The 27,358-nt window shown below is 44.1% G+C and overlaps 1 long non-coding RNA gene across 3 annotated transcripts in view; it reads right to left on the bottom strand.

The window, feature by feature from the left end:
- Window positions 1–20,263: 20,263 nt before the first annotated feature.
- Window positions 20,264–27,358, bottom strand: part of LOC103547753 (uncharacterized) — a 168,285-nt gene continuing 161,190 nt past the window's right edge. For all 3 annotated transcript variants that reach the window (XR_011532225.1, XR_544088.2, XR_011532226.1), the window contains 3 exons: window positions 24,466–24,533; window positions 23,976–24,077; window positions 20,264–21,084 (listed from right to left, as the gene is read on the bottom strand). This is a non-coding gene — a long non-coding RNA (uncharacterized lncRNA). The remainder of the gene's footprint in view (window positions 21,085–23,975; window positions 24,078–24,465; window positions 24,534–27,358) is intronic.

Here is a 27,358-nt window from a genome sequence, read left to right as displayed (position 1 = left end):
TTCTTAGAAGACACCTTCTTTCACCACAGCTTTGTGTTCAGTCTATTGAAGGGCCCAGAGACCAAAGTCTTTGCCTTGTTCCGGGGCCATCTAAAACCAAGGAGCCTGCTTCTCCCAGCCAACGACAGCTGCTCAGTCGTGAATTACAGAGCAGGTTTGCAGCCAAGGGCAGAGGAAAGGAACTGAGAGGGAATGAGAGAAGCAAAGAGAGGGAACAGACCGGTTGAAGAATTTAGAGCATACGAGGGAAAGAATAGGGAGAAAAAAATTAAGGTTGTGGAGCAAAGGAATGAGAAAAAGAATTTTCATGGTAGGGGTTGGGGAAAACGTGTCTACCATTCTAGGGTCTGAGCAAGGCTCCCCTCAAACAAAACAAAACAAAACAACAACAAAAAGAACTGAATCACTTTTGGAGTGATTTTGTTGGAGTCAGAAATCCACCCTTGGATTAACTATTTTCTGGAAGAAATTTACCTGGTGCTTGGCAACATTTTTTACATCTGTGACGCTCTCTCACTAAAGCCTCCTTTAAGCACATACCACAGAGAAAACACCTATTCATCTGGCGTCCTGACAGAAGGTCTACTTAGAACTCACAGCAGTGCTGATGAAGGCTATGGACTCTCTCGTAGAAAAATGAACATAAATATTCAGATACCAAATTCAGTGGGTTCACACACTCCTGAACCCCATTCATAAATCTTTTGGAATGCCACAGACATAGGTTAAGAATTGCTACTCCAGAGTGTCTAATACAGGGCAGGCGTAGAGTAGATGATCAGTACACTCTTACAGCTTTGGATTAGGCAAGTATTCCAGTAACTGAATATTTCAGTTGGTCAAAGTTTACCGGATACGCCTTCACAGATTTTCAAGGAACTAGAGGTAAGTACAATAATTTCAGTATCAAAAGTATACTCATTGCAATATAACTTTTCATGTTTGTTGTTTTCTGATGATTCAGAAGGCACCTGGGGAATCTTTCAATAAGATAGGAATCTGTACACCAGAGATCATTGTGCAGTAATGCTGTATATACTGAGGATAAACAAGATTGGTCTGAATCTGCTGTCACACTAACACATTCTCTAGAAGTTTTTCTTAACCAATTCTAATTACCAGTATATCCCTTTGTCTTTTCTATCTCCCTCAATAAAAATAGAGAGACTAGTTTTGAAATCTTAGCCGCTAGCTTGTCTAGAATACACTTGTGTTATGAGTATTGATGTGAGGGGTGGAAGTATACCACAGCCAGCCTCTCTCCTCTCTTCACCATGAATACCAACACTTCCATCCTCTACCCTCATCGTTGATTTCTTATCATTGCAACTGAGAAAACTTGCAGGACCTGGCTGCTCAAGGATCAAGATAACATAGAATTAGGCAAGTAGGTGCTTGGAGAAGTAAACTGAGGCACAGAATGAGGATGAAGCATGGCTGAGAAGGAGGAGGGTCTGAACTAGCAAAGCAATACTGGAAGTTGACCTTCAAGGAATCAGTGAGAAGATGTGGTCAGTAATCCAGGGAGGAAGAGCAGTTCCTGGGGACACCAGGAGCATGTAGAAAAAGACACATTATGTAGGAAGGGGAGAGAAGTGTCAAAATTATTCACACTAGAAGAGTATCTTTCTTTTTCTTCAGTGCAGCTTGGCCTTGCAATGGGTTGCCTGGGTGAAGACACAGATCTTGGCTGAATAGGAGAAAGAAGATCCAGAAAACTATGATGAAGTGAATTTCTTTCTGACACAGCAAAATGCTACAAGCTGTTGGTTGATAAGTATGGAACGGGAACCCCGGAAGCTAAAAATGCAGAGATTCCCAGATTACTAGGAGACTAAGTTAACAAATGAATGCTTCAGGACACAAGCACCATTAGCAGAAAGTCAATTCTAACTTGTAGGTGTGTTTGAATTATAATATCTATTCCCACCACCATCACCACTGCAACGAGGACCTACCAGGGGCCAGGGTCTGGTCTCATTTTTTTCTCATTTATTAATTTAATTCATATATTAAAGTGATCCTCGTAATGATCCTACAAAATAAATATTACTACCCTCATTTTGAAGATGAGGAAAATAAAGCTCAGAGGCAGTAAGTCTCTCATTCCAGGTATCCAGCTCGTAAGTGGCTGAGGTAGAATTCAAACCCAGGTTCCACTGAGGTCAAAGAGTAGAAACTCATAGGAAATGGTGTTGATTTCCATGAGCAAAAAGAGGTTTCTTATGACCAGAGGCATCTCTGGATTTTAGGGAAAAGAAATAAGAAAACAGACCCCATGCCTGATCGTCCCAGCTGGACGCTTCCCAGTTTGGTTTGTGGTTATTCATAGCACTTGACTTATAACTCTGGAGTTGTTGGTGATCCTGGACGTGTTGTTTAACCTGCTCAAGCCTTAATTTCCTCTTTTCCTAGATGAGGCAATTACATTTAACATTCTGAGTCCTTTTCACCTTTAGCAGTCTTTGATTTCATTAACATCTGTATCTGCTATGCATGGGACATTCTAGACACTGCTGGAGATATAGAATTGGACATGGTGGGGCTTTCAACTTCAAGGCTCCCCACCAGACCATGATCCCTTCGAGAGTAAACACCATGTCCTTCATCTCTGTAGTTCTACCCAGCCCCTCCCCAGGCCTACCTCTTTGCCCACATATTATAGATGCTCAATGAATGTTCCTCAGAATTATATGAAAGAAGGGAGCTAGTCATCATAAATAGTTATTACAAAACAGAATTTGGCAAATACCTTAGAAACAATCGAGCATAATGAGATAGGCCTTAGGAAGGGAAATTAATATCAGCTGGAGTGATCAGGAGGGGTCCTTGAGAGAGTTGGCTTCTGACCTTGAAGGATGAGCAGGGCCTTGATAGGGAGACATGGAGCAACAGGAGGAAATTTGAGAGACAGCAAAGTCCCCTCTTGGCCGGTTTTCTCTGACTGGTGCATGTAAGACATGTAGCTGCAGACAAGACTAGAAAGGAGAGTGGGGTTGAATTATTAAGAGCTTAAATTTCTAAGCTTTAGATTTTAGACTTTCTCTAGGAAATGATGGGCTACTGAAGGTTTTTAAATAAAAAGTGTCATCAGTGGTTATGGCATATGTATAATTCAGTCAGTGTTGAGCATTGAACAGAAGCACTTTCATGGGTGTTCTTTTCTTTACTCATAAACTTATGACTCAAAACAACTCTGTAAATTAGATCATTTTATTTCATATTAATTATATCTCAATAAAAATATGTAATAAAAATGCCTCCATTTTTGAGATGAGGCTGTACAAGCTCCCACCAAAAAAACAACCAACCAAAACCAAAAAGTAGTCCTCTACTAAAGCTTCATCTTAACTTTTGTGGGTTGCCTTTTTTTACTCTCAAGAGGCAGGAAGAAAGAAAGAAAGAGAGAGAGAGAGAAAGGGACAGAGAGAAAGCAAGGAAGGAAGGAAGAAAGGAAGGAAAGAAGGATGGAAGGGAGGGAGGGAGGGACACCTCAGACTTTCCAGACTGCATGCCCTCTTTTCTGGTCATGTGGGAAGAAATTGTGGCAGATGAAAAACCCAACTGCTGTCCAAATTAACCTCAGGATTGTGTAACAAAAACCTGTTTCTTTCCAATGCTGTCTCTTTAACCAGGTATATGAAGATTTTTTTCAGGTGTTTGGATGCAATTTGGCAGTTTCTTAAACTCCATGTACAGACATACCTCAGGGATAATTGTGCATCCAATTCCAGACCACAATAATAGAGCAAATATTGCAATAAAGCAAGTCACATGAGTCTTTTGGTTTCCCAGTGCATACAAAAGTTATGTTTATGCTACACCATAGTCTATTGAGTGTGCAATAGCATTATGTCTAAAAAAATAATGTACATACCTTAATTAAAACATACTTTATTGCTAAAAAATGCCAACCATCATCTGAGCCTTCAGCGAATTGTAATCTTTCTGCTAGTGGAAGATCTTGCCTTGATGTTGATGGCTGCTGACTGATCAGGGTGGTGGTTGTTGAAGTCTGAGATGGCTGTGGCAATTTCCTAAAATAAGACAACAATGAAGTTTGTCACCTCATTTGACTCTTCCTTTCATGAGCAATTTCTCAGTAGCACGAGATGCTGTGTGATAGCATTTTACCCACAGTAGAACTTCATTTCGTTCAAAATTGGAGTCAATCCTCTCAAACCCTGCTGCTGCTTTATCGACTAAGTCTATGTCATAGTCTAAATTCCTTGTTGTTACTTCAACATCTTCACAGCATCTTCACCAGGAGTAGTTTCCATCTCAAGAAGCCACTTACTTTGCTCATCCATGAGAAACTCCTCATTCATTAAAGTTTTATCATGAGATAGCAGCCATTCAGTTACATCTTTAGGGTCCACTTCTAATCCTAGCTCTCTTGCTATTTCGACCACATCTGCAGTTACTTCCTCCACTGAAGTCTGAACCCCACAAAGTAATGCATGAGCGTTAGAATCATCTTCTTCCAAACTCCTGTTAATGTTGATATTTTGACCTCTTCCCATGAATCACAAATGTTCTTAATGACGTCCAGAATGGTGAATCCTTTCCAGAAGGTTTTCAATTTACTTTGCCCAGATCCATCAGAGGAATCACCATCTCTGGCAGCTATAGCCTTACAAAATGTATTTCTTCAATAATAAGACTTGAAAGTTGAAACTACTCCTTGATCGATGGGCTGCAGAATGGATGTTGTGTTAGCAGGCATGAAAACAACACTAATCTCATTGTACATCTCCATCAGAGCTCTTGAGTGACCAGGTGTGTTGTCAGTGAGGACTAATATTTTGAAAAGGATCTTTTTTCTGAGGAGTAGGTCTCAACAGTGGGCTTCAAATATACAGTAAACCATGTTGTAAACAGATGTGCTGTCATCCAGGCTTTGTTGTTCCATTTATAGAGCACAGGCAGAGTAGATTTAGCATCATTCTTAAGGGCCCTAGGATTTTCAAAATAGTAAATGAGCACTGGCTTCAACTGAGAGTCACCAGCTGCATGAGCCCCTAACAGGAGAGTCAGCTGTACTTTGAAGCTTTGAAGCCAGGCATTGACTTCTCCTCTCCAGCTATGAAAGTCCTAGATGGCTCCTTCTTCCAATAGAAGGCTGTTTTGTCGACACTGAAAATCTGTTGTTTAGTGTAGCCCCTTCAGTACTGTCTTAGCTAGACCTTCTGGATGACTTGCTGCAGCTTCTACATCAGCACTGGCTGCTTCCCCTTGCACTTATATGTTGTGGAGACGGCTTCCTTCCGTAAACCTCATGAACCAACCTCTGCTAGCTTCAGACTTTTCTTCTGCAGCTTCCTCACCTCTCTGAGCCTTCACAGAACTGAACAGGGTTGGGGTCTTGCCCTGGGTTAGGCTCTGGCTTAAGCGAATGTTGTGGTTGGTTTGATCTTCTATCCAGACCACGAAAACTTTCTCCACATCATCAATAAGGCTGTTTAACTTTCTTATCACTCATGTGTTCATTGGAGCAGCACTTTTAATTTCCTTCAAGAACTTTTCCTTTGCATTCATACTTGGCTGTTTAGTGCAAGAGGCCCAGCTTTTGGCCTATCTTGGCTTTCGGCACGCCTTCCTCACTAAGCTTAATCATTTCTAGCTTCTGATTTAAAGTGAGAGCTGTGTGACTCTTCCTTTCACTTGACCACTTAGAGGCCATTGCAGGGCTGTTAATTGGCCTAATTTCAATATTGTTGTTTCTCAGAGAATAGGGAGAACTGAGGAAATGGAGACAGACAGGGGCACGAGCAGTCCTGGAGCAGTCATAATACATACAACATTTAACAATTAAGTTTGCCATCTTACATGGGTGTGGTTCACAGTGCCTCAAAACAATTACAATAGTAACACAAAAGATTGCTGATCACAGATCACCATAACAAATACAAAAACAATGAAAAAGTTTGAAATATTGCAAGAATTACCAAAATGTGACACAGAGACACCAAGTAAGCAAATGCTGTTGGAAAACTGGCTCCGATAGACTTGCTCAGTGCAGGGTTGTCACAAACCTTCAATTTGTAAAAAAACACAATATCATGCAAAACACGGTAAAACAAGGTATGCCTGTATTGTGTCTCCAAGTGGTCTATTGCTGATATATCTTTATCTTGAAGACGAAAATTCCAGGATTGACAATGCTGCTGCTAAAACCTTTCTTGAGACAGTTCATTTAAGGAAGATTGGTTTCCATGGGACACATCTCTTGGAATTAGTTGAGTGTGTTAAAGAGATTTATTTCCAGACAAATTGGTTTATAAATATGAACCAGCCCGTGAAAGGCAGTCCATAGGGCAAGTCTTGAGGGAACGATTCTTTCTACTTTAGGGATTGGTTTTATGAAAAACCTAATAGGTAGATCCTTTCCCTACTACCAGCCTTGGGTATTTTAGCTCACACCGAATGTGACCATTCCTCTTAACATGCTTAATACAGCAGGCCCCACGGGCTTGTAAACCTGTCATTGGGCAGCCAAGATTAGAAGGTTAAGAAAACTGACACAGAGAGAGGTTTTATAACTCTGTAAGCAACTTTTTATTGGCTGACGATTTCTTAAAGCACCATTTTAATTGTCTCTTGACAGGCTTCCCCCATCCTATCAGCCACCAAGAGGTAAGTGACAAGAAAAAGCTGGTGAGCCTATCCCACGTTGAGTAACCGTGAACTTCATCCTTTAACTCTCCATTAAAGAAAGACTTTTCGCAAGTAAATGTAGAAGATAAAGTTGTAGTCAGGTTAACACGAAATAAAAAAATACAAAAAGCCACTCGAGGACTTTAATTTAGATTCTAATGCAAGCCTCTTATTTCAAGTGCATTGTTTAAAGAGTCCTGAAACATTGCAAGTTTCTCTTTATTTCTGGAAATTTTACTTACTGTTAGCTTCTGGCTGTTACTTACACTAAAAACCCTTAGCATCCTCTCAGAGGATATGGTCTTCAGGAAAAGGGGGCAGAGAATCTGTTCTGCAGTGTTTATGAGAGGTGGAGCTAGAGATGGTGCTAGAAGCAGGGAAGCAGGAATGCCAATCTTAGGAGTGGGGCAGAGTTGACCTGCAACCAGCAAGTTTGTCTCTGAAAGTCTATAGCAAAGAATGCCCCAGCTCACCACGGCTTCCTCCTCTCTCCACAGTGACCACCTCTCCCCACCTCTAAGTCCCAGATTGGAAGCTCTTTACAGATTGGATGAACCTCAGACTCACCCAGCGGCTGCTGTCAGGGCAGGAGGCTGGGGTTAGAGCAACCTGAGATGCCTGTTAAATCAAGAGAACCTCCCAAGACGGTTCAAGGTCTTTACAGCAAGCACACCTTGCTCATGGATTTTGCACAGAATTAGAACATGTGAGTGTCACACTCAAGGGCCATCAAGGAACCCCAGAGGGAAGAGGCACTAATGTGAGTTCCAGCCCAGTCCCTTCTGCCCAGCTATCTTTCCCAGTGTACCCAGTGGAAGCACACCGTTTGCTACCTGAATCTTTTGCAGCACCTCCCTCTATGCAACACTCCTGCTTGTCTTGTCTGTGGTTTTGCAAAGCTCTAGAATCCCTCCTTAGAGCAAAGACACCCTGTGGGATTGGGGAGAGTTCTGGAGGACCACAGAGAGATGGAGCAGCACACCTGTTGGGGCTGATGGCAGCAAGGACCAACCTATGGGGCTTCTTTCAACTGAGAGGGAGACGTGCCATTGTCCTTTCTCTGTGCTGGCTGGGGAAATGGAAAGGGCTGGTGATGACAGGAGGTTTAGAACCATAGATTCTTAGGAGCAGAAGCAGATATATCTGAACAGATATATTGTCTTGCCCCATCTGGTTGTCGGTAAGGACTTAGACTAGTTTCCATCATGGATCCCAGTGCATGGGCTTTGGAATCAGCCAGGCCTGGGCTGGAATGCCAGCTCCTCCACTCACTTCCCTGAACCTCCATTTCCTTGCCTTTCCTTATCCCACCTTGCTAACATTTACTGAGTGGTTTCTCAGGGTCAAGCCCTGTTATAAGCACTTTATGTGCATTAACTCATGTAATCCTCACAACCATCCTATGATGTAGATTAGTGTCTGTGAGCTTCATTCTACAGATGAAGACACTGAGGCACAGAGAAGCTGAGTAACTTACCCCAAATCACAAAGCTAGCAGATGACTGATTAGGGATTTGAATCCAGGTCATCTAGCTCTAGCATCCATGCTCTGGACACCACTTTACCTTGCTTATGCAGGATTAAATGACAGGGCAGAGCCATAGATACTCCACGACTAATAATTGTTACCACTCTGAGTCATCAACAAAGTAAATGAGCCATGACCCCTCAAGTGTGGTTTGTTTTTAAAGCTAGAAATCCATGTAACCATGTTAGCATCTAGCCCAGCAGACTTCAAACTTTTTGATCATAGACCCCAAGGTGTAAAACATACTTGAGCGTGGGAGCATGCATCCCATAGACATACATATATTTATTTGCGTATAAATTAGATAAATGTCCTTTTGTACATACGACCATTATAAAACATAAAGAAATCAGAAATTAAAAAGAAGAAATGATTAAAAAAAACAGAAGTTCACATAATTATCCCCGCTCTTCAGGAGCTTATGTTGCTCACTCTACTTTGAAGGCCACTGAGAAGCTCACGTTGTTCCATCTGGCCCACAAAGATTGAAGAGAGAGCCCTGATCATCACCCACCCCACCAGGCTGACTGACTCCTTATTCTTCCAGTCCATGTTCTCAACACAATCGTCCCCTGGTTGGGCACCAAGGCCAGTCAGAGGCAAACCTGTGAAGTCGGCAGTGCAGCATCTCAGCTCCTCTGGCTTCCATGTCCTCCTCCCCTCATCAGGACCCTGCTCCTGGGCCCTCTCAGATGCCCGCTGCTGACTCACCCTTGCCTCTGCTCCTGCTGCTTGAACAAAACTCAATAATTTCCAGCACCTTACCTGAACTTAAGTCTCTCACAGGGTTATTTGCATTTCAAGCCTTATCTCTGATTAAATTTTCAAAGGATCATTTTCCTTAACAGCCAAATAGGGATGTAATTCCCCATGTACACAAGTGCTGTGAAGTTTAAATGGGGAATAGCTTATGACCATGCCTACCTGGCATAGTACCCAGAGAGCACTGGGCACTTGGTATGGCCCCGTACATGGCTGTGGAGTCTGAATCTAGAAAGAAAAGAAGACTCTGCTCTTCCTTAGAGGAGAGTAAACAAAAGGATTTATTACCCTGGAACTCCACCATATCCTGCTAAACCCCGTCCAAGCCAAACGGTACTAGGCTGGCTGCTAACTTCTGCCCCAAGAGACTTTGGGTGAGTGGTGCCAATGGGGCTGCCACCTTTGGCTTCCTTGTTTGAAGATGGGACCCCGACAGGAACTCCCTGTCTCCCAAACCCCACTGCGCACACAGCATTAGCTCCCTCCTTCCCAAAGGCCCTGCCCGCTCCTGGACCTCCCTGACCACTTATGAAGGAGGCACCATGCCGAGGCCAGAGAAGGGAGGCGGGGGAAGGCTGCCCCACAGGGCTGAAGGGCAGCTGTTTATATTATAATTAAGGTTTTACAGCATAAACTGAAATGTAGCTTGACTATTCCAACAAGGCGCTGGAGGTAATTACCACTGCTAGAGGCGTTCTCCACTGCCAATTATTTCTCTCCCTAATTGAAACTTAGGCTGCACTGCAGAGGGGCAGGAAAGGGAGAGGTTGCTTTCAAATATGGACATGACTTCAGAGGCCTCAGAACAGCTCGAAGCTTAACACACCTTCTTCTTCACATCCTTTCCCGGCGATGTGGTATAGAGGATAAGAATGCGGATCCTGGGATTCCACCTCTGACCACCTTGGAAGAGTACTTTAACTCCCTAAGTCTGTCATCTGTAAAATGGGTCTAATGGACGCATAGCACTATTGCGAAGACTAAACAAATGCTAGTAATCCTGGCACACAGAGAAGATTTATAATTCTGGCTTAGAGAAATGGCACCCACAGAAGTTATGGCCATGGAGAGGCAGGGCTTTTGTCTTCTCTGAACAGATGGGGGAAATTGAGGCAGAAAGCACACCTCAGTCCCCTGTGAAACAGTTGGGCAAGTGAGGGCCAATACCAGATAGAAAGTGTGCCTCTTTGACTTAAAAGGAGTGAATTCCTTTGAGTTGTGGAGGAAACAGCCCCTCCCAAGAAGGTTGGACAGATCCCCAAAATATCCAGTCCCTGGGAGGGTTCGCTGCTGTCTCCCCTTTCTCTGTGTCCACACGAAGTGCCCAGCACTACACACAGCACCGTGGTTGCCTCCCCAGACTCCCGGCAACCCATGATTCATATCACATACGTTTGTAGAGCACTTCCTCCCTCTTAAATTTTATTCTACTTTCACATACATTATCTCCATCAATCCTCACAACCACCTGGGACAGAAGAGTATCATTCCTGGTTTACAGTTGAGAAAATGGAGGCCAAGAGAGATTAAATAAATTGCATAAGCTCAATCAAGGACTAAAACATAAGTCTTCTGCCCGCAGCCTTCCCACTGCTCCACAGCGGGGAGGCCACTTCTGCTCCCAGGTTAACCACACACTCCCTTCCCAATGTCCAACTCCTCGGCCGTTGAAATCAGAGAATGTGTCTAAAATACCTCCAAAGTCAGAGATGATAGTAATTCTCAAAATTTGTGTGCAGAGGAGTCTGCTTTTAGAAATGCAGATTCCAGGGTCACACTCTCAGGATTCTGATTTCCTGGGCCTAAGTGGGGTCCCAGGAGACTGAAGTTTGACAAAGTCCCCAGGTCTTTCTGATTTCAATGATTTAAGGGCCATCCTCTGAAAAACACGGACTAAGAGAACCTAGGATGGGCAGCCGAGGCCTCTGAATACCACCTGGGTTGACTTCAGTTAGTTGACTTAACCTTTCTGAACATTAGTTCCCATAAATGCAAATGAAGATAATAATATTTACCCTTTTTGTGAGAATTAAATGAGATAGTGAGGTAGTGTATGCAAGGTGTTGAGGACAACGCCTGGTACGTATGAAGCGCCAATGTCAGTAATCGTTAGCATTACTGCTGCTGTTGTCATTAATGTTGAAATACAGCCAAGCCTTGTGCTACTCAAGGGATAAATTACTGTAGCTTAAAACCTTATCAGTTAGAGTCATTAAATCTATAGAAAATTGGGATATAAAAGAGACATAAATAGAATTTGATAAACTTAAATCATTTTTTAATGAGTGACTCATTTATACTCATTTAGCTGCCTTGGGGTGGGGGTGTTAGTAGATAAGCAACTGGACAAACAGGAGTTTGTTCTCTAATTAGCAGACACTGATTAACAGTAGGAAAGGGAGGCAATTGATGGATATGCCAAAAGGGGCTTCTTGAGCTTTAAAGCAATGTGATCTGCACAAAAAATCAGCAGCAGACAGTACTGATATGGACAAGGACGTGAGACCCCGTGCCCAATCATGCCTAGATTCCTCCTAACGCACCTCCATTCTCTCGGCACTTTGGCAAGTGCATCTGGGGACCCCAGGTTGCCTCCAACAGGTCTGATGTCAGGGTGGAGGGGGACTCTGCTCTCTTCCTGGAAAAAGAAGGGAAGCCTTAAAGGAAGCCTGAGGCTGCCTTAAAACTGCTTCCTGTGGTCTCCCCTGGGGAAAAGGAAGAAGAAATATCAGAAGAAAGTATAATAAATGGAGCTAAGTAGATGGCCCACAGAGCGCCATGGCAGGACCTCTCTCTCTCCCTCAGTCTCTCTTCCTCTCTGTCTCCCCTTTAGAATTTGGCAGAGGCTCCTGGTGAGGTGTGAAGCGACTGTGTCAGCAAGGACTCCACAGGCTCACTCACCAGGAGCTGGGAGGCCTGGATTTTGTGAGAGAGCCTCCTAGAAATCTGTCATTTCACCCAGGCCACCTCCCTCCCACATTTTACTGTGGCCAGCTAGACACATGAAACCAAATTACTGATTAGAGAAGGCCCAGAGACATTCTTGGGTTCGTTTTGGCCTCTTGGGGAATGTGTTCCGAGAGAGGAACCTTAGCATTTCCACAGCCCAGTAGGCTGGGGGCAGGCGTACGTCAGTGCTGAGGTGAGAGGGGTCACGCTTCAGCCCACCCTCTGGGAACGTGAATCCCACGACACATTGTTGGGTGAAAGCAAACCAGTCCAGAGAGTTGCCTTCTATTTAAGCTATGCAGTCAGATCCTGCAGAGTGGGAATTGAGAGATCCTGAAAATCCTAACCCCCAAAACCCTCTCCTCCGCGGGACAAGAATTTCTGTCTTCAATGGTCCTCTTCTGGCCCAACATAGTCAGTCCCCAACCTTGCTCTCTGATCCAAGCACCTGAGATGCCCCAAGAGCGGAAGGGGTGCTGCAGTGGGGAAAAAGGCGACAGAAACGGGGGACTCGGGTCAGCCTCACTCTAACTTCTTCTCTAGAATGCTCCCCCCTTTTATCTTCCCTTCCTAGTTTGCTATCCTTCACGACCTTCATTTGTCTCTGTCACCTGCTCCCCGTGGCTTTTTTCATCTCTGAATGCCATGCAAGGCCAGTTCAGTGCCGAGCCCACAGTGGGCTCCATCTATGCCTGAGGAACGACTAGGGAACGAACAAACAACATGGAGGAGTGTGGGAGAGCTACTCAGGGTGAGGGAGCAGCCTCATCCATTCCAGTCCTCTCTCCCCGCCATGGAAGCCCAGGGGAAAACAGACACTGCAGAGAAAAGACTGTTAATCCTTTACCCAAAGTCCAGCTCCACAGTAGCATTCTTTGTGCCAACTGATGGTGGTAAATGCGGTAAAATCACATATTTGCCTGGAAATCTGCTGCCTTTTATGTGGCAACATTCAAGACTGCCTCTGTTTTGTCTTTATTTCCTCTCCCTCTTCCTGTATCTTTTTCTATAATCCCCTTCTTAACCAACTTAACCAGCCTCTCTGTTGCCTTGATACCCTGCAAAGACACCTGTCCCCTTCCCCATCCTCTCCTCCCCTAGCTAGTCCCTCCAGGACAGCGGGCTAGGGAGGCCACAGTCCCTGGGGCCACTCAGATCTCATTTTCTTTGTGATTCATGTCCTAGGAGGTGACATTAGCAAGGACAGGAAATGCATACATGATACCATTGGGGAAATGAGGCTTCGGACAAGACAGGGGTGGGCGGGAATGGAGGTTACCCACTTCACTCGAAGCAGGCAGCTGGGGAGAGGTTGCACTCGATGAGGAATTTCATTTGTTTAATGTTATCGTTCAGAGAAAATATGACAATACCACTCTAAATTTCTCTCAAGGAGGAGCCTCTTCATGATAGGTTTGTAGTGCTCTTAATGAGCTGCCATCCTCCAAAATCAATGCAGCAAGCTTGCATTCAGGCATTAAAGAACCACTGGCTGCAGGAAGTACTCTTGTTGGTCTGACAGTTCCTCATGGCCAGGAACTTTCAGTGGGTGACCCAGGGACCAATGGCTCATGATGCCCTCTGTGCCCTCCCCTCAGCAGCAGTTGACACAGTATACACTCCATCTGTCCATCTTGAAGTACTTTCTTTATCCGGTTTCCAGGGACTGCAAGTTCCTGGTTTTCTTCCTACATCTCAGGACACTCCATTGCTGGGTCTTCCCCCTCTTCCTAATTCCTAATAGCTGCAGTAACTCAGGGCTCACTCCTTGGCCCTCTGCTCTACCTCCCTTTGTCATCACTTTCACTCATGGATTTAAATATCAGGTTGAGCCATAAGAAACATCTGACATTCAATCTTTTTCTCCTATGAAAATGGCAATTTCAATGGTTCCCCCTAATGCTATGTCTATGCTAACTCCCAAATCCATATATCCATCCCCTGACCTCTCCTGGAGCTCCGGACTCGCTTACCCCACTGTCTACTTGACACCTCCACTTGGATGTCTAATAGGCTTCTCCAAATTAACCAAAGCAGTTCAGAGCAGGACTCTAGTCTTCCTTGCCAGGTCTGCTCCACTCCCAGCCTTCTCCATCTCAGCTAAGGACGATTTCACTCTTCCAATTGCGCAGATCAAAAACCTAGCAGTCATACTTGCTTCCTCTCTTTCTCTCACATGCTCCAGAAGTAAGTCCTGTTAGACCTAACCTCACTTCTCAAAACTCCACTCCTCTCATCCTGGAGTTGTTGCCTAGATTAGTGTAGCAGCATCCTAACTGGTTTCCTCTGTGACTCTCAGAGCCCCTATTCTCTGTACAGCAGTCGTGGCGATCTTTCCTAAGCGTGAGTCATACCACACACTCTCCCCACCCCAAATCCTCCAATGTCTTCCCATCACGCTAGAATAAAATCTAAACTCCGTACCCCACCTATCTCCCTGCAAATTTCCCTGCCTCTGCCTGCCTCTCTAATGCCCAGGTCCTTTAGCTTCTTCACTCAGCTGTAAATCAAGGCCTATTTACCTCCTCCTTCCTCTGCCTCTAACACTCTCGCTCCATTCCTTCAAGTCTCTATTCAGATACACCTCCTCTGGACAGGCTTCCCCAGACCATCCCATTCTCAGTAATACTTATCGCTTCACCCTGCTTTATTCACATACTTACCACACGATAGTATATTATATAATCATGTGTTTACATGTTTATTGTCTATCTCCCAACTAGAATCTAAATTCTCTAGGGGCAAGGGTTTTCTTTGGCTTTGTCAGTGCCTTACCCTAGTGTCTGGCATATAGTAGATGCTCAATAAACATCTGTTAAATAAATGAATGAATTTCTGCACGAATGTGCCAGGCCTTCAGCTCTATATGCTGTGAGAGTTCAATATACACTTGATCATTGACAACCTGGGCCAACAGTTTAATAATGATGTGGGATTAGGATAGTACTGCTATGTGAGTTTGTAATTCTTGGAATATTTTGCTTAAATATGATAACTCCTATCTCCTTTTCCCATAAGGACAGAAGATCCCAGAGTAAAGGGTCAGTTTCTCTCCTTCCATTCTGCCTATCTAAAACATTAAGACTTTGCTCCTCTTGCAGTGAGTATGACATCTTTGATGCTGGCTGTCACAACCACACACACACCCCCCAGTAATGACAAAACAATCACAGACTTTTATTAAGAATCTTATGATATAACAAGCTCTACTCTAAACGTGTTCCATATATGATCTAATTTAGATGACTTAACAACCCAGGAAGCTGGTACAAATTCAATCCCCACATTCAGATGAGGAAATTGAGGTACAAAAGGGACTCAGTAACTTTTCAAAGTTGACAGAGCCGGTAAGAGAAAAGGCCAAATGTCTCTGAGATCTTTAGTTTTGGAAAAGGTCTCTTCGAGCTCCTATCCATAGAAAGTCTCTCTCTCTCCCTCTCCCTCCTGTCCAGATTGAGCTCAGATTGTTCAGAGCTCTGAAGAATCCCATAAAGACAAGGACAACAAACATTAAAGACATCCTATGTTGCAGTGAGAAAGACCCCACATCCCCATACCTACTAACAGGATGGGATCCCACCAAAAATGTGACCAGGTCAGTGACGCGTTGAGCATCCTTTCTCTCGTTTCCCGAGAAGGGCCTTCTGCATCCTCACAGCTGACCCTCTTTCCCAGCCCAGTTGAAGGACATGTATTTCCTTTACACTCACAAGTGAACAACTGGAATCTAGGTAGCAATTAATTCACCCCCAGCCTCACCCGTTAGCTCAGCTCCATCTGGTAAACAGGCATCTTGATGCCCCAGGTTCTCAACCCCCTCGCCAGACAGGTAGCCCCTAAAGAAAAACGCTTCTGAAAAAAATCAGTGTCCTCACTGCCAGGAACAGGGTCCTCCAGGCCTGTGTGTCGATGCCCTCCTCCTGCAATCCTGGCAGAGGTACCAACGGGCTGCTTGGAGGCCTGCTGCTTCTCTCGCAGGAATAGCTGATACGAGACCCTGGGGCCCTCTCCCAGCAGGCCTCTGCCCCCTCCCCGACAGTGCCAGACCAGAGAAAAAGGAGTAGGGGAGAGAGGGGGATGTCTCTCCAAGCAGGAGAGCAAGAAAAGATAAATGGAACCGATTTCAAAAGGAGTTCTAGGGCATCTGGGGAAGCAAGACTCCTGGTTGTAGTTAAAGCTCTGAAGCATCAATAATGTGCTTCACATCCATCCCCGCCTTCTCTTGGACTCACCAAACGCTTTTGGGGGTCCCCCCCAGGGTGCCCTCCTCACAGCTAGACAGGACTCACCTTTCACAGCACCAGAAACAAAGACTGCCCATACTCAAATATAGTCTAAATGCGGATACAGGAAGATTTGAAGGCACACTTACAGCACAGGTCTCCCAGGGAACACGTGGATAAAAAGCAGATGTGAACTGGGAGAGAGAAAACATTAGCTTAAGAAATCTCCAGTTTCTGCCCCAGTGAGCTCCCCGACGTTAAATGGCAGCTGAGTCAAGACTGAGATGTCCTTGCCCTCATCCTGTGAGGTAGTCGATGCCTGCCCTTTGTACTGTGCTCAGCCCATTATTACTGGGTTGCCCAGGTTGCACTAACTTGTCTGTGCCCCGGACACTGCCCCACCACATGGATCACCCCCTGTCCAATGACCTAGGACATTGGGGAACCCCTTGCTAAGCACCAATGAACTGCTCAACTTTCAGAAATCACTATCTTTGTGGGTATCAGTCTCCTCCACTGCAAAATGAGGCACTGAGAAAATGATTTCTGAGGCCCTACGCAGCTCCAATATTCTGGAATTTAATAAGGGCCAATAGTGGAATACCATCAGGAAAAATCCTTTGCTCTTCATGGAATGGTTGCTGGCAATTTCCACAAAAATAAGCAGTAGTGTCTCCCATATCATCTAGCTCTTAGAGTTTAATCAAAGCCCATGAACTGAGCACGATCAAAATATGTGATGGGAGAAGAGGCTGATTGCACATTAACTTCATTGTTGCCCAGCTATGTTCACCATCTCTCATGAGCTGTGTGTGTGATTATCTTATTGATCATCTTTAAAATTATTTACTAATGACTAGTTTCCCAGGACTATGATAGGCACTTTGGAGAACACAGAAGACTAATAATATATTATCTCTATCTTTAGGAGAAAAAGGATGAACCTATTTTGAAAAAACTAGAAATTAATACAAGAAATTTTGAATCATACCATAATTTTTAAAGTTGAAGACCTGACTACTGTTCATTTTAATATTGACCGACTACAGCACTCCAGTTAATGCTAAACCTTTGAAGCACAAATAGGAATGAACAATATCATTATCATTAAATTATATCAGTAAAGACAAGTCATCACTGGTTCCAAGCAAATGTGCACAGAATATTTACCTTAGCCCAATTATCAAACAAATTCTCCTCCGAGGAAATCTGACCTTTCTTGATAAGGTAATGGTAAGATTGGTCATTTTAGCATCAATAGTATATAGACTTTAGCACAACCACCTTGTAGATGGAACTAGCTACATAATTTATGGAGTCCAGTGCAAAATAAAAATGTGGAGTTCCTTGTTCAAAAGTTACTAAGAATTTGGTGCCAGCCTGGTGGCATAGTGGTTAAGTTTGCGTGCCCCACTTTGATGGCCTGGGGTTCGCAGGTTCAGATCCCAGGTGCGTACTCATGCACTGCTCATCAAGCCACGCTGTGGCGGTATACCAATATACAAAATAGAGGAAGACTGGCAACAGATGTTAGCTCAGGGACAATCTTCCTCACCAAAAAAAAATAATAATAAACTAAGAATTTCAAGACAGTAACAACAGAGCATTAAACCAAGCACAGGACCCTCTGAGCTTGGGGCCTTTTGCTACTGCACAGATCATATGACCACATGTAACCCACTCACAAATGATCCAGAATTAACCATGGCTAACATTTAACATTTAACCAGTGCTTGCTAAGATTGTTACGTCTATTAACTCATTTAATCCTCAAAACAGACTTAGGAGGCAAGTACTATTATTTTCTCTATAACAAACTATAATAACAAAACTGAGGCACAGAAAAGTTAAGCATCTTGCCCATGGATCCATGGACATAAGGTAGAGCCAGGATCTGTACTGAGGCAGACTGGGTCCAGGTTCTGTCATACCACTACTCTACACTGCTTCCAGTAATCATTCGCCAGAACTGAGTCTGGGAATTATATTCATAGATTTCCACTCTGCAGAGTCTTAATTTTTTTCTCTCCTAAGATTAACACTGGGCTTGAGTAACACTGAGGTTGTCATAGTTCCAAGGACCTGAAATGACTGAGGGCCTTTTGCATGTGTGTCACCGGATGTTTGTGAGCAAAGCAGTATAAGGGAGCTGGGAACCGTTTTTCTTGGAGCCCCATGTGTTACTGAAACCCAACAACTGAAGCCTGCTGAAGCTTGAAGCTAAGGCTCTGGGAAAAAGAGATTCAGACCAAGAAAACTCATCAGCCTCCAATTGTGGAGGAGTCTTATGCTAGAAGGATGGGCTCTCCGGGCAGAACTGGGCTTGCCTGCAACAACCTTGACCTCTAGCTCATGGTTGTGACCTTGCTCCTGGGGAGGTCCCATGGGAGGAACCTCCAAGCTGGTCCCTCCACCTTCCCCATAGGAGGCTGTGAGTCAGTGACACTGAGTGGGAAACGAAGAGCACTGTTCCTTAAGGAAGTACACTAGGTGCCTGGCCTTCTGCCTTCCAGAACTGTGGTTCTTCAACTTCAGTTGTGCATAAGAAGCACCTAAGGAGCTTTTTTAAAAAATGGAGGTCCCCATGTTCAAATCCCTGAAGTCCTGAGTACATAGGTCTAGGGTATATAGCCCAGGAATCTGACTTTTTTTTTGCTGAGGAAGATTGTCCCTGAACTAACATCTGTGGCCAATCTTGCTCTACTTTGATGTGGGATGCCACCAAAGCATGGCTGATGAGTGGTAGGTCCGTGCCCAGGATCCAAACCCGTAAACCCGGGCCGCTGAAGTGGAGCGTGCCAAACTCAACCACTATGCTACTGGGAAGGCCCCAGGAATCAGACTTTTAAATAAGCCCTCCAGGAATTTTGATGGAGGCAGTTCATTCCTTGGGAAACATCATCTACAAAATGATGGGAATGTTCCCAGGGGAGGGTCAGTGACCACTCCCAATCGCACTTCCTTTACCTTGAGAGCACAGTGAGCCTCAGTGCCACTTCAAGGAGAGTTCAAGCAAGTCAGATGAGGCATCGAAAGAAGGAGGGAACGCAACCCCAAGACTCACCAGTGGATGGTAGATTTCAAGGCCAATTTTTTTTTTTTTTTTTTTGCTTTGGCTAATAATCTTAACCAATAGTTTTCTTTTACTGGAGCATAAGTCATGCCCCACGCCACGACTTGCCATCCACAAAATGATGAGGCTTTCTCAGGCAAACTTTTCTCTTGTAAATGACTTTCAGGACCCCTCTTTCTGTCTCTCCCTGCTGGTTCCTCTAAATACCATTTGGCTTCTAAGGCTCCAACTTTGAGGAAATTCCTTTTTGTCAGAATGAATGAGAGTCATCAATCATTGTTGTGGAGAGAGACCGCAGAAAGCAGTCAGCCCCGCACTTTCACTCCACAGGCAGGGAAATGAGGGCCCGAGGAGGCCAGATGGCTGCCTAGAGACATGGACTGGGGTCCCCTCTTACAGGTGTAGGTGAGGCCACGTCAGCAGACCCCACACCCTCAGTTCACAGAGCCCACAGGACGTCCCTTCTCCCTACAGCACCACATCACACCAAGTAAGCTCACACCGCGGGGCACGTCTGGACTCCCTTCCCTGGATTCCCCATTAAAGAGATGCTGAAACAGTTTCTTTAAATCTCTACAAATGAATGGATATATCATATAGCAAAAACACAGCAAAGGGGCTGGAAAAATCCACTGGGCACGTATTTTAAAAAAAGTTATAAATAAACAGGATGGTCAGAAACCAGATTAAACTTCCAAGCGGAAAATGGGAAGGAGAAGATAAAAGACCTGCCCCACCACTAGCTATGGCTCTGGCTCGACTGTAGAATCCTCTCCTGGCTACGCAGCACTGAATTCACAGGACCGCGGACTGTCAGAACTGAGAAAGATCTCACAGGTCAGAGACAGTCTAGGGCAACTTCTCCCCTTGAGGATGATGAAACTGAGGCTCGGGGAAATGAGGACACTTGCCTGAGGTCACACAGCTCACGTCTGTTAATCAACCAGGGCTCCTCCAGCCACTGAAGGAACCACAATGGATGGGTTATTTGGTCTCGGGCAAAGAAAACTTATTACCTAGTAGTTTGATATCTTTTCTGTAGGATATAAAAATCTCAAACAGATCACCTCGTAGGGAAATGTAATCACAGTTTTTAATTAACATAACGCCTCTGCAACATTTTTTTTTTATTGTATTACTTCTATACAGTGTAAATCAATTAGCTGAAACGGGCTAGTGGGTGCAGAGAGTGGCGGTCAGTCACTGGACAGATAATTGCTCTGTTGCTGAGATCAACACCTTATCATGCTATTAGGACCGCTTATGAATCTTGTAGTCCAGACGAAGCCTACAATTTAGGGACTATCCATTCCAGCTGTCTCCGTTTCTGTGGCCTCCTACATGCTAACAATTGTTGCACTAAGTGCTGCATTTAATTAAAGGCCCTTCCCACGTCATGGCCACAGTCACGGGAAAGACAAGAGACCTCGTTTAAAAAAAAAAAAAAGAAAAATACCTCTTGCTAGTGATTAGTTAGCTTTAAAGCAATCAGGATGAAAGTCAGGGAGGCCGCCAATGAAGGATAAAATATTGATGACTTTTGAATTGGAAAATTGCAAAGCACACACTTACTTTTACTTTTATGACTTAGTATAAAGTCACAAACGAGAAATACAACCCTGGGTTTCTTCTCACTTTAAAGGATTGTTTCATCAAAGCTTGGAGTTCTCTGTCTCTTCTGGAAAGTCTGACCAAGCATCTCACCCGAATTGTTTCTAACCACGAGATTCTGATGTGAGAGGCCAGAAATCGTGCTGGATGAGACAGGTCGACTATAGCGTGGACGGAGGCATTCAGATTGGTTGTCATAGCTGAGTCAAAAGAGAAACCCATCTATGACATAGCTCTGCTTCTATTTTAACAAAGGGAAGCTGTTCCTGGGACAATTCTTCCTAGAATAGGAGGCAACCAAAAAGAAAAAAAAAAATTAAGCAGGCAACAAATAATTTTACCATTACCAGGTAATATGTGTTAATTGCTCAGTTTATATACTCAGAATGACATACCATTAGAGACTGTGTATGCATTGTAACTAGAGCATTAATAAATTTAAAATGTGCCTATTAGGATGACAGCTTTGGAGGTGCAAAGGAATAACAGTTATCACTTGGCAGAAGCCGCTCTCACCCCATCTGCCGAGACTTTGCATACATTTTCAGCTTCCTGAGCAATGATTAGGCCTGTCAGAACCTCTTTAACCTTCTAACTGCTGGTCCCCACTGGCCGTAATTAGAGACTAATGAATTCAGAAGATGCAGGCCGTGAGGAAAACTGCCTTGACAGTTTGTGTACAAATTAAGCCCCAATTACTTCATGCATCTTTTGCATCGCTGATACAAGTCTCTGTTATTATTTTTGAATATGGTCATTTTAGCAGAAACGAAGAACTTGGCTAATGTATTTTGTCATTTTTATGGCTCGTCATAAAGAAAAAACATACTGGGAGGGTCATGAATATGTGAAATAAACTACGGCAGATTATAAAAAGAAATTAATTTTCCTCTTGGGAATACCCTACCACCTTTTTATCCCTCCTGCTGGATATACTTATTAATATGGTTATTGTTATTCAGATAATATCTGCCGCCACCCAAGGAGCCTGACTGACTAGCAGGTTGTCTGGTTTAGGTTTAGAGCACTGGTAAGGAACATTTGAAAGTGAGATGCCCTTCGTCTTTAGTACCAGCTACAGAGATTGCTTGAAGAACACTGGCAGAAAAATCTTTGTTCTCTGCCCCCACCTGCTCCTCAACCTTTTACAGCCATGGCAAAGTTTGCAAATCCAAGAGGTATGACTTTCAAACCACAATACTAAGGTCCAATGCCACATTCCCTTAAAAACTCTAGAAATCATATTTAATGTTGTTTCAGTCCCCACTGTCCAGCTTAACCAGATACTCAATCTCCGTCATTTGGGGAACCACTTATCCTACTCGATGGGATCACAGAAGAATCCTGGCTTATGTTTCCAGAATGCCAGAGGAGTAGTAGGGTTTCTGGATGATGGTTATCACCTTTATGTTTTTTTCTTTAGCTTCAAGATGCTGCTGCTGAAAGCTGGCCCTGCCATCTGTCTGTGGTCCCTGCTGCTCCGGGCAGCTCAGAGGTCCCTCTACCGATGGTCCTTCCTCTCAGGGAACCAATCTCCGGCCGCCATCCTCCACTGAAGTTCCTGCATGTCGAGGGACTCCTGTCTGCCCTCTGTCTCTGCTCCACACCAGCCTCAGAAAAAGTTAAAACTCTCCCTTCTGTTTGGCCACCTTCACTTCCTCAGCTCAAGGCACTTCTCTCTATTCCCTCCAGAATAATGGCCCCCCAAAATGTCTACCTCTTAATCCCCAGAACCTGTGAATACGTTACGTTATCTTACATGCTAAAAGGAAATTTGCAGATGTGGTAAGTTCAGGATCGTGGGATGGGGAGATTATCTAGGTGGGCCCAATCTAATCACAAGAGTCCTTATAAGAGGGAGGCAAGAGGATTAGAAAAAGTCGTGGGAGGTGAAGATGGAAGCAAGAGGTTGTAGTGATGCAAGGGGGGGGCCACAAGCCAAGGAATGCAGGTGGCCTCTAGAAGCTGAAAAAGGCCAAGCAGCTAATTCTCCCTTTAAGTCTCCAGAAGGAACTAGCCCTGCCAACACTTTGATTTTAAACTTCTGATCTCCAGAATTATAAGGAAACAAATGTGTGTTGTTTAAGCCACCAAATTTATGGTAATTTGTTACAGCAGCCACAGGAAACCAATGCACCTTCTCCCACAGAAACATAAAGATTTGGGTTTGTGTTCCATTACAACAGTATATGGAACAATATTATATATTACAATAGTTATTATTCCAATAAAAGTAATTATCCCAATAATTTATCTTAGATAAGTTATTATAGTCTCTGTATTCTCATCTCTAAGATTGAAATCATATACTATCCTCATGAAGTTATTATGAGAATTAACGGGATTAAAGAACCTAATTTGACATGTGGAACATAGTAGATACTCAATAAAAAGTTGACAAAGCACAGCTCGAGCCTTAGTGTGAATATAAGCCAAGTGTTTTAGTCCCTGCCTCGTTTCCTCTGTATCTTTCACCCCAGCTCCTTGCAACCGGATCTAGTGATGGTCTCCATGTGCAGGTTCCAGCCTATCTGCTCCTGAATGGCAGGAAGCAATGGTCTCTGTGCAGTAGATTTGAACTTGACCTACTCTCTTAGGCTCTGACTCCTGTGACCCAGACTCATCTATTTGGTTTCTAGCCTCACCTCCAGGTCTCTCTTCCAGCCAAAAATTATGTGGGTCCCAAACCTGCTGAGGAAGATTCTAGTGCTTAAGTAGCTCTGAAGTTTTAGGTGAGCCTGCCTACTACGTTGGTTTCATCCTGGGATTGGGTATCAGCCTAAGCACTTCACCCTTAAGAGGAAGAAGCCTTAATTCTATTTGCTTGCCCTGCTGAGGACTCCTGTTCTAGGACCAGAAGCTACGCCCTCAACCCAACCCAGTGACTAGAGCACAGGGTCCATCTAGCTCTTATTCATCTCTTTTCTGGACTTATTTCCCTCCCTTCTACCCTCAGATTTAACTGTATACATCAGCCGTCCTTGGAAAGCTCCCTGGATAAAAACTAAAAGCCAGCTTAACTCCTAGGACTTGACCCGTACCTTAATGCCTTGCTGTTATGCTCCAAGCAACTCATCAGATACCTTGGGGCCAACATTATTCAGAATTACGACTGAAGTTCCTGTACTCAGTCAGAGTTCTTGGACCCCTGAATTGCCCTCTCCATACCTACCCAGGAAGCAAATTTCCCCCAGATCAGCAAACACCCACTGTAGATTCTCCTCTCCTCATGTCGTACATCTCCATCAGTGCATTGCAATGGTGGCTCCGAGTTCTAATTATTAAAGAGAAAGGCCAAATAAAAACTTGGGCCACGGCTTAAACACTGACTTAGAAACTCATTTCCTTAGACAGATTTATTAAAAAGCAATATTTAGAAGAAGAAGAATATCGATTTCTTTATTCTATTCTATTTAATATAGGAAATGTGGCATGAATTGCAAGTGAATAGTTTCTCCTGGCTCAAAGGATTCATGCTTGGTGGGACACTTTACATTATTCTCAGGGTGTGCGACAACAGATTAGGTTAATCATATGAAATTGCTGATATTTAACTGTTTTTGGCCTCCAAAAACAGCAGTTTCATATGGTTCAACTTAATATAACGTTGTTTGCTGAAGAGTGGAATAGGAGCCTATTTGCTGAATTACTTGAAAACTTACCAGTGAAACTAACCCTTGTGGACTTTCCTCCTTTCCTTAGACATTACAGCAGGTCAAATTCAAAATTCCTATAGAGAAAGTAAAAACCGAAATGAACAGAAGTTACATAATTAGCGTAGTGTTTGCAGACTTAGAGATCCTCTTTACCTGGCTTTGTTGCTCGTTAATATAAAACCTACTGCAGAGTCGACGGCCTTTAGTTGTGGAAAGCCAGTAGGAATCATAATCCTCCTTCTCTGCTTCGCTGTCACGTGAGTGTGGCCCATGTGTGTGAGGTGATGAAAACAGCCACACATGGCTATACGCAGAGGCCGTCTCATTAGCAAATTTCCCTTTAAGTCTGCCCTCACTGACTTTGCACAAAAATTTCTCTAATGACCACTTAGAACCTTTGCCAAAGACAGTTCCTGAAAATCCTATACAGTTCAATTTTAAACTTTTTTTAAGGGTTTGGATGGCTTACAAATAAAAATGACAAGATCCATATACAATTGCAAGTAAGCAATGTCCAAAACAGCATGATCTGGGAAACACCTACAGTGGCCCTCTCTTAGCTGAAATTCCCATCATTCAACACTCTCTTTAATTAAGGTTTTGAGGGCTTAATAAAATTTCAGGTATGCCATATGGGAGAGATACCACATAAAATTATAACCAGACATGTATTTATACCTTAGTGCGAGTTGTGTAGTACATCAGCTATTTTGCTAACCTGCTATGATGGTACACAATATAGTTAGGGTTCAGCAGACAGTGAGGGGAAAGGTCTCTATCACAGGACAAGTTTAACTGATATGTCACCGTGGAGGGCCTATGGTCACTGGTGTGAGGGCAGAGGGCCAAAGAAGAAGGGAGATTCCAAAATGGCAGATAGTCCACAGAGATTTTCCTACATCACAATTTTCATGAAGTTCTACTCTGTCTTATGGGGCAGACTGCCTGCCTTATAAAAGCAGTATATTTCAGAAGAATCAATCTTCTGAGCCATCTTGACACAGTGTGGCTGGTATATAGTGAAGGTTCTATGATGAATACCTGTCAAAGACTTCCTGGGGCATGCCGGCACCCCCACACAAAGGGAATACTTGAAAACCCTATCCCAGATAAGGATCAAGGGTCCCAGGTTATTCTTATTTGTGTTAGAGTGACCTTTCTAGTGATAGTTTTGAATTAGGTTTACAAAAGAACAGACTCAGTCTAGTGGAAAATTATGCCCAGAGACCTGGTCTGCAGTCACAAGGTACAGGTTGTCTCAAACCAGGCCTTCTCATAGACTCCCAACTTGGCTACTGCTTGAAGGGGTGGTAATGAGAAGCATCAGAGTTGGGGAGGGGGACCGGGACAGCTCTCCAGCCTTCCTCAGACAAGCTTTAGGGAGGGCTCAGGAGAAGAAGGCAGACTAAATGACACAATCCAGAACTGTGTGTTAGATTCAAAGAATCCCAGAATGGGAACCTGTGGCCCAGAAAGGCCAAATCATGACGACTTTTTCCCTCTGTGATGGAGACATGGCCCACTAAATCTTTGATGCTTAATTGGCAACTTGAGACACTCCTTTTTTTTTTTTTGAGGAAGATTAGCCCTGAGCTAACCACTGCCAGTCCTCCTCTTTTTGCTGAGGAAGCCTGGCCCTGAGCTAACATCGTGCCCATCTTCCTCTACTTTATATGTGGGACTCCTACCACAGCATGGCGTGCCAAGCGGTGCCATGTCCGCACCCGGGATCTGAACCGGCGAATCCCGGGCCGCCAAGAAGTGGAACGTGCGAACTTAACCACTGTGCCACCGGGCCAGCCCGAGACACTCCTTATGTAAACATATCTTCATGATGATGGTCTTGAAATGAACTTCAAAGAGCGGTACTGTGGGCCGGGGCCAGAAAACTGCACCCCACTGACAGCCAGAGCGCCAGGTTCTTACACGGTCTCCAGCAAGCCAGGTGTTATACCTACCTTCATTCTCCCTCCCAGGAAAAGTGAAAAGCATCTCAGATGATTTCTACTCAAATCTGAGATCGTTCACTCATTCATTCGACTGACATTTACTAGGCTTTTAACAGACCTCACCCACTGATGAGGTCCTGAGGTAATGGCCCATCCATGGTGTCTGGAAGGGCTTCTCTTTGTGTCTCTTCTATTCCCACCTTCCACCTCTTGGCTCTGAGATTTCCACGCTTCTTCAACATAGGATCTCTCTATTTCAGAGGAGATTCTGTGGCCTTTATATGTGTAAAGTTAATTTACATGGAAGCATGGTAAACAACTTAGGCTCCGACGGGGAGGTAGGCCTGGCCCCTCCACACCCTGGCACTACCCAACACAGAAACATCATCCATTCCAAAGCTAAAGGATTCCTCAGGCAGGTGGACTCAAGGGGTAGGACGCAGGGCACATGCAGCATGCTGAGCCACAGGTTTTAACTCTATCTCACTCTGTCTCAGCCACTGGAGGTGTGATGAGTCAGGGCAGCCTGCTACTGTGTAGGTGGAAGCTTTTTAATCTCATTCATGTTCTATCCATTTTTAGAACATACCACAGGACTTTCCTTAGAAAGCCTCATTCATTCGGTGGGTTTGCTTCCAAATTATATATCAAATTATTATTACTTCTTTTAGAGGGAGAATATTAAATTCATCCAAAATGATTTTAAATATCTTAAAGTGTGATTGGCTGGTAATTGTTTATGATGATAAAGCAAACAATGTTCACCATGATACTGGGAGAGCCTGAGCCATAGCCAATGTCCCATAACTGCTCTCTTAGGAGCGTCCTTTCCACCACTGTTCAAGTCCACTGCCTTATTGTGTTTTTATAAGTCTCTTTATCTCACTAAAAACATACTCCTTCAAGGATGGAGATTGGTTTATTCATCTATCTCTCCAGAGTTCCCAGTT

This window comes from Equus przewalskii, chromosome 23 (assembly GCF_037783145.1).
Source record: "Equus przewalskii isolate Varuska chromosome 23, EquPr2, whole genome shotgun sequence".
Taxonomy (NCBI): domain Eukaryota; kingdom Metazoa; phylum Chordata; class Mammalia; order Perissodactyla; family Equidae; genus Equus; species Equus przewalskii.
This window is presented reverse-complemented; position numbering and strand designations above follow the sequence as displayed.